This window comes from Schistocerca nitens, chromosome 2 (assembly GCF_023898315.1).
Source record: "Schistocerca nitens isolate TAMUIC-IGC-003100 chromosome 2, iqSchNite1.1, whole genome shotgun sequence".
NCBI classification, from domain to species: Eukaryota; Metazoa; Arthropoda; class Insecta; order Orthoptera; family Acrididae; genus Schistocerca; species Schistocerca nitens.
The window spans coordinates 558,874,169-558,887,101 of NC_064615.1; the positions used below are offsets into that span (position 1 = coordinate 558,874,169).

At 37.5% G+C, this 12,933-nt stretch overlaps 1 protein-coding gene across 4 annotated transcripts in view; it reads left to right on the top strand.

Annotated features, from left to right (window-relative positions):
* LOC126236592 (gamma-tubulin complex component 3-like) overlaps positions 1-12,933 on the top strand; it is a 264,077-nt gene that overhangs the window by 130,039 nt on the left and 121,105 nt on the right. The gene's annotated exons all lie outside the window — the stretch shown is intronic.

A 12,933-nucleotide genomic window follows, 5' to 3' on the forward strand; every position in this document is an offset into this window, starting at 1 on the left:
TGTTGACAGTATTTGAACAAATTGTGTGGAATCAGGATCTGTTCTGTGTAAGGTCTTTGAAGGGAAGCTCGTGTAACTTCTCTTTTTGTTGTTCCACCTATCCCATCGCAAGAATTCTTTCCGTGTGATGAGGCAAAGAAATTCCACTCTGCTGGTAAACCAAAATCACTTTTGTGTTGGCAGATATTAATGAAGTTTTTCTTATTTTTGTACTGGCTGCTTGCGCCATCATTAAAGTAGATTATCTTTTCAACATTACGTATGATATTCTTAATTTCTCTAATGAGGTGATGTTGAAATGCATACACAGTCATGGTATTATGTTCTAGGTGGTCAGTAATTACACAAATAGATTTGCAACACACGTTGTCTTCTTTTTTTAAAGTAGATGACAAACAGATGCAGTGTCGCTTGTGCATTAGTCCAGTGAAAACTTTGAATTTCACCCTGTACTGTAAATGTATAGTTTCTGGAAAATCACCAATCACTAAAATGTGGGTTTCTTTCAGGTTTTCTTTCGTTTCCTAAAAATATTTAGCTTGAGCTTTTGAGATAAAGTGATGGGATTTTGAAAGCACCAGCTTATAGACAAGAGACTGTAAAAATTCCTCACTGGGCATTGCCTCTGTAATAAGCTCAACTCTATCAGTTTGTACCCATTGTTTGAAAACTACTTCATCAGGCAAGATGTCAAGTTCATTTTTTAAGATATCAAGTAGGGTATCTGGTCCAGGACATCCTGCACATATGTCAAACATACATTTTTCATTATCAATACTACATACCATGAAAGCTATCAGGTCTTTATAATTTGCATTAAGCTTTGCTCCTTCCATCATAATCTTTGTGTTTTGATGATGCTTGCGAACGCATACAGTATGAGTTCCCGATGAACCCGGAAGAACACACCACTTTGGTCGTAGAACACAAAACATAGAGTGGCCAATTTTATTGTCTGGGTATTTTTGTTTATAGAGGCTATAGAGCTCATTCAGCGAGAGAAGAATTAATCTTTTCTGCTTCTGCACCTTAAAATTGTCAATCACAGTTGAAACACATTCCTTTTTACCAGGACACATGCGACTATTGTCATCATCCTCGTAAAATTCTTTAACACTATTAATAACACTTATTTTGTTGGCACCTTGTCTTTTCGAAAGATGTGGTAAGGTACCTTGATCCATAACTAGCTGCCTAGTTAACTTCACCATATATTCAGATGCACCAAATTCCTTGATTATTTTTTTCTTTGACCATGATCTTGGCAAGATTTTGTTATCTTTACTGGGAACTTTGAATTTTTCTTTCATTTTGGTAATAAGTATATCATACTCACTTTGTACATTTTCTGTACTATTTCCATTCTTAGCATCATTATGGAAAGATTCTTTCAATTTTCGCTTGACAGCACTTGTAATTTTATCAGTTTTTCTGTGTAAAGCTGATAGTCGCTGGTCTTTGTTGAGCTTTGTTATTTTACGTAAAGGAGATAATTCCAAAGTTTCACAGATTGATTCTACTTGATGCAAAGGATCATCCTCAACCAATTCAAAAGGCCCAGGAAGAAATTCAGGATCATTCTCAACACTGAAACTTCCTGGCAGATTAAAACTGTGTGCCCGACCGAGACTCGAACTCGGGACCTTTGCCTTTCGCGGGCAAGTGCTCTACCAACTGAGCTACCGAAGCACGACTCACGCCCAGCCCTCACAGCTTTACTTCCCGAGTTCGAGTCTCGGTCGGGCACACAGTTTTAATCTGCCAGGAAGTTTCATATCAGCGCACACTCCGCTGCAGAGTGAAAATCTCATTCATTCTCAACACTAATTGCCACTTTTTCAGCTGGTTTATTTACAAATATTCTTGATGCGCAAGTTAGGCATAGAGCTTGTCCAGGAATTAGGTTAATATCCACATTTTTTTTTTTTTTTTTGTTTAGGTGTTCAACTAGTATTTTACGCAAACCATTTTTAACTGGCTTTTTGTGAGTACCAAATGGGTCACAACACTTTTTACCAAAAATGTGGTAGTATTTGTCTAAATATTTATCTTTGTGGTAATAACAAATATTAGAAATTTCTTTCGAAATTCTTAATTTTAACAAACATTGTTCTTCAGCTGGCAAGTCGCTCACTCTTATTAATTCTTGATGTGCTTTCTTCTTGTAGTGTTGTTTATGGCACTGTTCACTTATTAGTTCACCCACAAAACAACTCATTTCAATATTTGAAAAATCTACTATTCTTGAAAACAGTTGAAGATGCGATACTTCAGATCTACACTTACAAAGCTCTTATTCACTTGTTTATTGTCTTGGGTCCTGCAAAGAAAGTAATATGAAAAGTAACTCCAATGGAATTCACAAAGTGTCTGGTAGAACACACAACATAACTGATAAACTATGCAATGAAATATCGTGTTTGTTTAACTCCCTAATGAAAATTGCAGCTGGCAAGTAGTTACAACTGAAGTTTTAAATCTGTATACATGGAGAAACATTATTATGTGTATACTGTACGCAAGTGTAGTACAACAAATGTACCGTTAATTTTAAGAATTAGAACTCTTACCAATTGTTATCTCTGCCCATTGTTATTTAAAAGTAGAAATATTTGATCATTTATTGTATGTAATGATTTAAACATCATTTGACCAATGTCAACTGTAATAATTTCAAGCCATTGTTTGCTAACTTGGCACTGCACGAGCATGTAGAGGGGTAGTGTTTTTACTGAAATTCGCTGCTCTATTACTCTCAATGTAGTTGAGTCTCAGTCATAATTTTTTTGTGAGATATTCCCATGAGAATAAAGAACATTCTGTAAAATTTTCACTTGTTTTCATTCAGTCCCTTTTTAGATATTGGCCTGCGAAAATTTACATTAGAAGGGTTTTGGCCATTTTTGAAAAGCTCTAGAAAAAACAGGAGTGCATTCTCAGGACTGCAACTTTTACTGCAGGTAGTTATGTAAGTACACAACACAGAGATAACATATTATTAGTGGGTCTCTCTTCCTTCATGAAAATTGAAGGCCTTAAAAAGTGAAGATTGATAATTTTTTTCAGTCTTTACAGAAAGAGTTTGAGTGACTCTCTTGCATGATAGAAAAATTTTAAAAAATTATGCCTGAAGTTCATTTCATGCTGAGCACACTGGTTTTTGAATTATTCTGATATCTTTTAAAATAACTTGGCAATTAAACTTTCTGCAAACGTCGATTTCCACTAAAATTTGCCCAACCGCCATTGTAAAAATTGCTGCCAGAAAAAAACTATGACTTATAAAAAATTTTAAAACAGTGTTTTGTGAATGTCTGCCTATAGGGAAGTCATGATAAAAAAAAATCAAGAAAGTCAAAAATGTTGAGCAACATCGCCTGGCTGATTTGAAATGGATTGACCCAACTGCAAGATGGTCTGTGCTGTGTTCCCTTGCCGGCGTGGCTTAGGACGTGGCGAAGACAAGCGATTGCGATCCACTGCCAAATCTGCGACCCTCTCCCTGGGTGACACTGGTGCGTGTTGGAAGCCTGGACGACTGCCCGTGGTAGAGAGCCACAGAGTGGCCCGCCGCTGGCTGGCTACAGACCCCGCCTTGGCCTCAGAGGATTGAACCTACGACCTGCTGTGGACTGGAATGCTGGCGCCCCATCTGCTGCTGTGTGTGGTTGGTGTTGTGACACGCCTCGCCGTTCAGGAGAGCTGGCACATTTGAATGAATCTCATTACAAAACGGCGCTTATTCATACTGAGCTGTGTGCCTCTGTTTTGCCAGGCGCACCACTTCGCGTCACGTGCTCATAACACACTAGGTTGGCCAGTGGTCCCTTCTGCCTGCGACTTGCAACATGAAAACTGCTGTGTGTGCCCTCTCCATCTGTTCTACGCCCCTGTGGCCTCTATTTGCCTTTGCAACTGCTGGTATGCGTAACTCACTGCAATCCGGTCCACACTTGGCTGTAACTTGTTCTCAAAATATCGCACAAAACTAACTTTCCCTGTCCTAAACAGTGGTGCCGATACAACTGTTATGAAAGTTGTAGATACCTCTCCATGTGAATGTGGCTTCATCTCTGAATAGGCTGGATGAGACATATCCCGAAATCACAGTTGCCTGGTGAAGAAACCATAGACAAAACTGCTCCGATGCGGAAAATCTGTCGCTAGTAAGCCCTAACGTGCTGTAAGTGATATGGTTAGTAACAGTTGTCACGGAGAATGATCCACATGGTTGTATGGCTTATCCTGTAACAGCAGTCCAAGTACCTTGTACTGACATGTCAGTTGCATTCCACAGTATTAATCACATTTTCCTCCAAGTCTTATGTCTGAACATTTCCGGTACGTCCTTCATGATTTCCTGTTTCCTGAACTAACCTTGCCTCAGACAAATGGCAAAATACTGCTGCAAACATTGAACACAGTGGTTTTGTCGGCGGGTATAGGTCTTATGATACAGCGTTGCTGCCTGCCACCCACTGCTGTTTGCCTTTCTCTAAGTAAACACCATCTCGGCAAGCTCTCGATTCGAATAAGGAACTGTTGTGTACAACACTTTATTTCATCTGCTACAAGGTGAATCAGCAAGAGAAGTGACTCAGGCACAACATTACCAATTACTATGGCAGGAGAGAGTGCTAAGGCATGACATATGAGGAACAGTAACTGTTTCTAGGAGGAAACCATGCATACTGTGACTGTGGCTGCATGGTACACCATGTATTAGAACACAGTCTCTGTTACAAAGTATGACTGAATAAATGGTCTCTAGCATGGAATCCATGCATTGCCGGTCTGTATCCTCTCATCGAACAATCCCTATAGTTTATACAGGATTTTTTCCACCGTTTACATTGCGTAACAATTCTGATAGTGCACTAAGATACTGCTGAAGTTAGTAGTAAATGAACTACACAAGTACACAGCAATGTGACAGTATTACAGACTAATAATACTGACCTATAAAAAATATTCACCACCTAAACGGACTCATATTCATAAATATCACCGTGCACTTCATTAATAAAAAACTCTTATTGCTTGAAATGATGTATGAACACTGGAATGTTTCATACCATGTCAGCACTGTGGTAATGCAGTCAAAAAGACACAAACAAGTAAAACTGCATTAATTGATAAATAGCCAGAATACTTTTACTTTAATAATTACCGTTTCGCATGTAGCAATTTTTAGAATGATGGTTTCTTAGATATATAAAGCAATTAAGAAACTGGATCTGATTTCAAAACTACATAAAGTACTGATAATTTTTGTTTATTGGAATAACTAGGAGACAGTTCCAGGTGGGGAGTCATCAGAGAGAATAGGTCGTCAAAGACAGTACTACAGTGGTAGCAGTGTGCCACTTTCAATCCAGTGATGATGGGGACGGAGTGAAAAGTAAAGATAGATTATTAAGACCTTACTTGTAATATTACAAGTATTTGATCTGCTGGTATCCTAGTGACGTGATTTATGATACAATTTTAAAGATATCATGTAACTTGAAGAAACACAGTCTGACATAACTTTCAAAATCGGTTTTTTTCTCTTCTTTTTTTTTTTTTTTTTCTCTAAAACATATGAAAACGATGAACGAATTGGCAAAATTAAATTACACCTGTTCTGAGGCTTTTGATCCCAGTGAAGACATACTTTCAGCAAAATAATTCACCAGTCTATGACAAAGCAAGCTGGAATATTTTTTACTTCCCCTCTTGTTTTGCCATCTGCCTCCTTAAAATTAATTTTTTTTATGTCTGACTAATTAACATACATGAGTATAATCTGCATTTTCATAAAAGAGAAAGGTTGGCCCTCAGTATTAAAAAATATACAACTAGATCTAATTTTGTGCTTAGTTTTATGTATGTTATTGATTTTCTAATTTATTTTGACTATTCCTAGTTAGTATCTTTCATTATTGGGCAATATCTGTAATTGTTTCGTAACTTAAATTCTGTTGTTGGCTTATTAACAAATATAAATTTGTGTGTATGTTTGTGTTTGTTTGTGTGTCTATCAACCTGCCAAAGCTTTCGTTTGGTAAGTCACATCATCTTTGTTTTTAAATATAAATTCTATGATAATTATAAACATTTGGAGGAACAACTAATAGTATTCTTAAAGGATCTATTTGTTTCTATTTGAAAATGTGTTTGCAAAGCTAGCCCTTAATTAATTACAAAGTAGTTTCCAGTTTCATCAAAAGTATTGTTTGCGTAACTATATATGTTAATTTCATCATTTGAACAAATAATTCGGCGTAAACCTTGTAGTAGAAGAAACTGTTAAAAGGAACGAATTTTTCAATGAATTCAGTTAATTTAATGAGTTAGCTTTTATTTGTGATTTCTGTAACATAAACATCAAACAGTGTTTTGTTTCAGTGCCTATTATTGTGATAATATATAAGGGCCCGATTTTTGGTTCAGAGACAGTCAGTCCACAGCCAAGTTTTACATGACGATCCTGTATTGGTTAGATCAACAACAGTGTCTCCGTGAAATAAGTGTAACACAATTAGGCTGTGTGATAAAACAGTGCGTGTCTGTTCCATACGTACCTTATTATTTTACAAGAACTGTGAACCGTGTGGTTAGGTTTTTACTGCTCATAAATGTTCAGTAGTAAACTATTGTAGTAGTATGTGGATGTTTGCCTGCGAACTATTAATGAGGCTTATTGAAAGTTAAATAATGGTGCACTGGCCATATAACAGTGTATTATTGGGGGGGAGGGGGGGGGGTTGTGAACAGAGAAAGTAAATAATTGTGAAAAACAAATGTGCACCTGTCGGCTACCTCATTTAATGTAGACAGTGTTCAACTTCCACCCTCATTTTTCTGCCAATGTAGCAACACAGTACCTCGACACTGAGGACAATCAACGAAGAAATAAAGGAAACGAATGTCACAAGTCTATCAATTGTGACTCATGTCAGAATGATTTGAAATAGTCAATAGGGGAGGCCATGATGTTGGGATAACAGATTTACTTTGAACTTTGTACACCTTTAGTAGGCATTAAAACAGCAGAATGTGAAAGTAGTAAGGTGCACTACCCTGGCAATTTCGAAACAAAGAAGTGTTGCGCATGTATTTTGTCAGTCATGTATCTGTAAAAAAGGGGGAGAGTGTATGAATTCATTATGGCCATGCGCATTCACGCATGGCGAGAGGGTCGTGGATGAGGTGACCGTTCGAAACCCACCAACACTTATTTCTTAGTCTATATTTTATTTATGTGACATTTGAGAGGTAAAATAATGGAAAAAAATGCGTTTTCATGATGTGGTAGTGAATTTCATATGTTATTTGACTATTTACTATTTGTAATTAAATTTACAGGGACGAGGGACAGGCTTGGAAAGCCCAGGTCAAACCTCGATAAGTAATGATGCAAGTGACATTATTCACCATCAGTAATACAGTAAGTCACAGTGTGCCAGACCAAGAGAATTACTTATCGGATGTGTTACCGACATCACACGTTGCAGTATGTTGTTTGTCATACAGGCATGCAAAACATAAATTGAAACTTCATGCAAATACACATTCGTTTTTTTTTTTTTTTTCATTACATTACCTCTCAAATGTCATATAAATTAAATAACAAGACCAGTGATGAAAAAAATATAGATTAAAAAAATAAGTGTTAGTGGGACTTGAATCATCACCTTGTCCATGTCCCTCTTGCCAGGTCTAAACGCTAACCACATGGCCACAGTGCATTTTGGCATTTGACCCCTTTGCACAGATACGCAATTGACATAATAGATGAGAAATACTTCTCTTGCAATTTTTTCAAAATTGCTAGAGTAGTACACCTTACTACTTTCACATTATGTTGTTTTAATCAGCTACTAAAAATGTACAAAGTTTGAAGTAAATCTGTGGTTCCAACATCGTGGCCTACACTAGTCAGTATGGATGTAAAGGTACTTCACCAGATTCCAGTATCACCTGATCTCAATGTTGTAGAGCACATTTCAGCATCTGTTAAGAGGGAGACACGTAGCTTAGATCCTGTTTTGACATTCTCCTTGAGCAATATCAGCACAGCATGCAAACACTTCTGCTTTGTATCGACTGTGCTGAGATCGAGTGACACTACATTTGAAATGAGAGAAGGTGAAAAGAGAAAGCGGGGAATATATAAAATCTTGAGGAACAGTGCAGTAATTAATAACAATTTATATGGGCATTAGTTTTCAAATTATGGCAGTGCATATGCCTAGGAAGTACACTCTGAAAACAGGACTAAATCACAAGAAATCAGCACTGTTGGAGAATGGTGTTGTGTAACAGTGTTTTTCTGGTTGGAAAATCTTGAGGCTGATCACATCGTAGAGCAGGATATATGAGGATCATTTCAAAAGTCCTGCATATGGCACATGTGCTACCATACTGTGACATGATCAGGTTGGAATTCATGTCAATTGTGAGTGAGACTTTAGGCATGATGGTCTAGTATGTGTTTTGTGGTTTGCATGGGAAGATGAAACCAGCAGTTGTACCTCAAAATTGATTCACTATGTGGAGAGAAGCCAATGTAAATTTATAACACTCTGGGAGATGTGAGTGGGAATAGCGTAGTGTATCACAGCTCGGTATCTCTCAGTGATGGGCTCATTTCCGTGAAGTTTGGGTAAGCACTGAGGGCAACCCAAGTAGTGGAAGGTCATGAGGTGCAACAGACTACATCTCTCAGGTTATTGTTAATCACCATGTGGGAAAGACTCACCAAATACATCTGAGGAAATTGCATGTGAGGCTATAATGTCTGTCACTACAGTTTACAGAATCATAACTAAAAAGTTAAAGATGGGAAAAGTTGCTGCCAGGTGAGTTCTGCATGATCTGAATGAAGAGCAGAAAGCAGGTTGCAAAAGAATTACAGAAGAATTGCTTCAGTGTTATCAAACAGAAAGTGAACAGTTTCTGAAAGTAATTGTTGCACCTCTATGGAAAACATTCTCATACAATTGAGGTGACCTGATTAACCAAACAACTCAACAGTGAAGTTGCACTGTTTGGAATACGGATGTTGCCAAAATGCTGGGAAGCTGTCATAAGCAAAAAATGGGGATTATATTGAAGGACCGTAAACGTATTTTATGAAACAAATTATTTTCTTCAGTTCTGTCTTACAGTGGCCGTACTTTTGACATTGCTGTTGTATGAAAGAAAGTGAAATGTATCAGAGCAAGTATAGCTGTCTTAAGCTGATTTACTACACTGTGATTGATTCACTTGTGTTGTCTTGACAGCTGTCGGTGGTGAAAATATTGCACATATAATTGCCGTTTTTAGGTAAGTATCTGTTTGCAGTGTTGCTGTAAAACTAAAACTTTTGGATTTGTTCATTGTATCTTTGACTAGCTACTGAAATTTCACTGTCTATGAACTAAAGCTAAGGCAGCTTATTGATGGAAATAAGTCTGAAAGTGCCAGTTGTTATAGGCTTTTTATTCCTAAGAGTAGTACTATTGACATGGGATGTTGAAACTTTGCTTTATTATCACGAAGCAGAGAAAAATGCAATCCATGCAGTGGAAACTTACATGCTCTCCTAACAAAGCAAAAAAAAATTAAAAAGATATGTAGCACCTTGTGGTGGAAAAGTTATGTTAGTTGTTCAATGCAAACATTATTAGATACAGCACTACCACCTTAGTGAAAACACACACACACACACACACACACACACACACACAAACTGGGGGCAGTAGTTGTTATATGTATGCCTCCAGTTCGCAGTTGAGGTTTGATGAATGTCAACATACTTGTGGAAGGAAAGTGATACAAGTGGTGGACACATGGTCTTCAGAAGTCACTTCTAAATTGTCTTCATAGGTGCGTAATTTACTAATAAAGTTAAATAATATCTTCAGTGTAGACATGTTGACAGTGCATTTATAGTGTGGCCCCGTGGTGAAAATAAAGTACAAGAATTTTTAAACCATCTGAATTCCATCCATAGGTATGTCCAGTTTATAATGGAAAAAAAAGAGAGGATGCCTTCCACTTTTGGATGTTTTGGTTTGGTGCAAAGATGATGGCAATATATTGGAAACCAAGACATACGGATTTATATTTAGGTTCAAATAGCTGCCACTATCTTTCCCAGATGATGATGATGATGATGAAAGCAGTCTGCGGGATGAACTCCTACACTTAAAGAGGGTTTAAGAAGCCAGTGGATGTTCTCCACAGCAGAAACACAACATGCCATGAATGAAACCAAAGGCTGGCATAAGGAATGCAGAAGAAGACACAGAAAGATTTAAATTCTTGTTTTTCCTGCCATATTTGGGAAGTCTATTCTCAGCAAACACAAAGTAAAAGTGATTTTTTGCCCTCCATTGAAAATAGCAGCACTCTTGAGTTCTGTTAAACTTGATTTGATATCCATAAAGCTGAGGCTTAAAAGATCCCTTGGGGGGTGTGACATTTCATAAATCGTACAGACCACTCTTAAAGTCCATGAAAGAAGCGTGAAACACTACAGGTACAACCGGCTCTTGTAAATTACTTGTGGCAGGGCACTCTATTGATACTGGTCACTCTGTGTTGCATGAAAAAGTCGAAATTGTTGTGTATACTTCTTCTTTATTCAAGATGAAGCACAAGCTTGAATTAGGAAAACGTGAGGAAGGAAATTGGCCACATCCTTTTCAAAGGGACCACCCAAGCATTTGCTGTAAGTTATTTAGGGAAATCAAAGAAAACTTAAGTCCGGATGGTCAGGACAGGGATATGACCCATCTTCCTCCTGAATGCTAGTCCCATGTACTAATCAGTGCCCCACCTTGCTGATGTTCACTTTGAGTTCATGGGTCATCCAATTCTCTTCAGTTAATGTATATCGCACACATTTCACTAGATTTTGCCGTATGCTTAGTGTGGGCTACAATTTCTTGTTACAGTAGCCATTCACTCCCAGTCCTACACTGGAACGTGGTCATACAGAATCTCTCGGCCTTGACAGTTGTATAATGATCACTTTGGCAACACTTAGTACTGGCAAACAATAAAAAAGAATGTTCACAGTGCTTGCGCGGCTGTTTACAAGATCGCCAGTATCGCCTTCCATACACCATACAGACAACTCGCAAAGTCCATGAAAGATGTGGAGGACACCACATGTATAACTGTCTCTTACAACCCAGTAATTCAGCTGTGACAAAGTGCGGTGTTGATACTGGTCACTCTGTGTTGTACAAAAGTGTCATAATTTTAGCGTCTACTTCATCTTTCATTGTTTTGGGACTAGGTGATGAAAGAAGCATTTGAAATTCATTTGTTGATGAATTTATTTAATAACAGTAGCGGCTTCGACTTGAATAAGTCATGGAATCCAGCACTTTCTGTAATAAACTTTCAAATACCTCACCACAGTGCGGTTCTCACCACAGTGCGGTTTACTGTGATACAGCCACATCTCGGGAAGGATTGACTGTGCAGCCACAAATATTATTCATGCATATGTGTATTTCTTTGCTGCTGATCAACATCACTGGCACCTGGGTATTTGTGGCCACATGTGCAATGGTGTGGTCCATGAGTTTCAAAGGATGGAGTAAGTATTGGAGCGTCAGTCTGAAAATGGCTGAATGATATACAGCTTAAATATTGAAAGACGAAGAATAAGAAGAAGAAGCAAGAATAATTTATTTGGCTGCACACCGAGCATGTATTGGAGCAGTTATTGTGCTGCATAGCATCAGTGTTTTTTCTGACAACCAGTTTTAGTCAGTCTTCACAGAATTCATCACTGACAAAAACGTGTTAATGATTAAATTCTGCAAACCAGTTGTAATCAGTCTTTTTCTGATGATGATTGATTACCAAATATTGGAAAAAGCAATTCGTGATGGTTGTTGTTGAGTTAGGCTTTTATGAGAATTGTTCAGCAAAAACTTTCACAGTAAATTTCAATTTTTCACAGAATATTTCTTTAAATGCTCTTTATAAGTAAAGTACTCTGCCAATTTATGAGCTTCCATTTTTAATAGTAACAAATAACAAGTTTAAAACAGTAGTAATGTCACATTTAAATAGAGTTGCATGCTTGTTGTTAGTAAATTAAAATATCAAGGCTACATTCGTATTCAATCATTTCATTGTATTCTCTTATCTCTCTTCCCTTGCATTCTTAGCTGCCGCAGCCCACACTATAAACCCAACCACTTGTGTGTCATGTCAGATTGTTGCATTCATTGTAATGGCAGAGTTTTCCCGCAGAAAGAGAACAAAGGATAAATAATTTGGGTAACTAATTAACTGAAAGTAGGCAACAGGAGAACACATGAAAATATACACAGGTGTTAAAATTAATTGCAAAAATTACTGTCAGGTATGAGAGAATGGCAATCTGCATGCCAAGTGGCTGTAGAAACTGACACATAGTCAGGCACAATAAATATTAACTTTAATAACCAGTGCCATTTTATACGATATCTGCCCTTGATGATAATACCATTTTACTGGTTTTCTGTACAGATATTGTTGTCAGAAATATGTTATTTAACTTGTTGAGGATGGACTAATTATTATTATTATTATTATTATTATTATGTTATGGTTAGTCAAATTAACAACTGTGAGTCTTTTCAATTGTATCCAGCTTCAACATGCTAGACACTTTTTGACATTGTTGTGCCCATTTTTACCTAAAATTTAGGTAATGTATGACTGCTCATTAGTAACCATAAAGTTTAAATAGCGCTTCTTTGAGAATCAGTATCCTTAGTTCTGTTCTATTTGGAAGTTGTGAGACTGGGTTAGAGCATGGAGTCATGCTCTGCGTTTGTAGGTAGCACACCGTGCCTCGTACATGTCCACTGCGGCGCTCGGGCGTCACAGCACCCAGTTACGACACCTGAAGATGGGCATTTAAGAGCCTGAAACCGGTCGTGTGATAATAAA